Here is a 1,181-nt window from a genome sequence, read left to right on the forward strand (position 1 = left end):
GCTTCCCCGGTTTGGGAGCCCTTGGCAGTCTCTGAGTTTTCAGGCTGTCAGAAGCCGGGGGCCAGCTGGAGTGAAGGGAATCCCAGGCAGGGGCGGGGTGCTCAGGAGTGCCTGGCTTTGAGACAGTGTCCCTGATGGGCCGAAATTTACCAATGAACGACTTCTGCGCTTTGGGTCTCTCAGCCCCAATTTCCATTTCAGAGCTGGTGGGCTTATAGGGGGGTGGCCACAGAGCCATGGGTCTGAGTGTCCCCCCCCCAATATCCTGGGGAGAGGGGTGCATTCCCACAGGGCCAAGGTGAGGGCCAGTCTGGTGGCCAGTGTCCACCGCGGGGCCCTGGGGCCGTGGATCATGGCTAAGGCGATGGTGATTATTTATTCGCTTCGCTGGAGGGGAGTCTTCAAAAGAAACAGCGTGAAGAGGAGGGAAAAAATTATCTCTCTCGTCTGTGGATATTAAGATGGATTTTTATTTCTTAAAGGACCCTCCCCGCCGAGAGCGCATAAGCGTAAACTTAATATATGCTCTGCAGCCCAACTCCAGAAATCGCAATAAAAGTTAAAACCTCCCCTACTGGTTTTTTTTAATTATGATATGGGAAAGAGGAGCAGGATTTATAGAGCTGAACTCTCGGCGTGTAAGTGTTTAAGACTTGCGGGAGAAGGAGGAAGAGGCAAGAGCTCGCCAAGGAGAGCCTTGGTCTCTGAGATCTCTCGCCGGCTGCAGGGGTCTCCGGCTTAGGCGGCGGATCATCTGTGGCCTTCCTGGGACCTCGGCTCCCGGGCACCCTACAGCCCGGCCCACCGCCCTGCCTCGGCTGGCTCGGAGATGCGGCCCTTCTTGAGAACAGGTGAAGGGCAGCGGGACTGGGGAGAGGGGGCCGCGGGTGGGGGCGTCGGGACACTGGGCTTTGTGTGCGTCCCGTGCAGGGGAGGAGGTGTGCAGCCCCGGGCAGGGCCGCGGCCCGAGGGTGGTCAGCGGGCGCCTTGGCTCGGAAGGGTGTCCGGGCCGGGCCCCGAGAACACGGACAAGGTGGATTGTGTGAGGACTTTGGCCGCAGATGGAGCGGAGCGGGCTCCCAGGCGGAGAGGCCAGCGGCAAGGCGGGCAACCGGATGTTGAGTCTGTAGGAAGGACCTTGAGGTCTGCTTGGTGTTTGGGCTGCCGGGGGGCGGCGGCCC

Source organism: Bison bison, unplaced genomic scaffold (genome assembly GCF_000754665.1).
Source record: "Bison bison bison isolate TAMUID 2011002044 unplaced genomic scaffold, Bison_UMD1.0 scf7180017864383, whole genome shotgun sequence".
In the NCBI taxonomy this organism is placed as follows: Eukaryota; Metazoa; Chordata; class Mammalia; order Artiodactyla; family Bovidae; genus Bison; species Bison bison.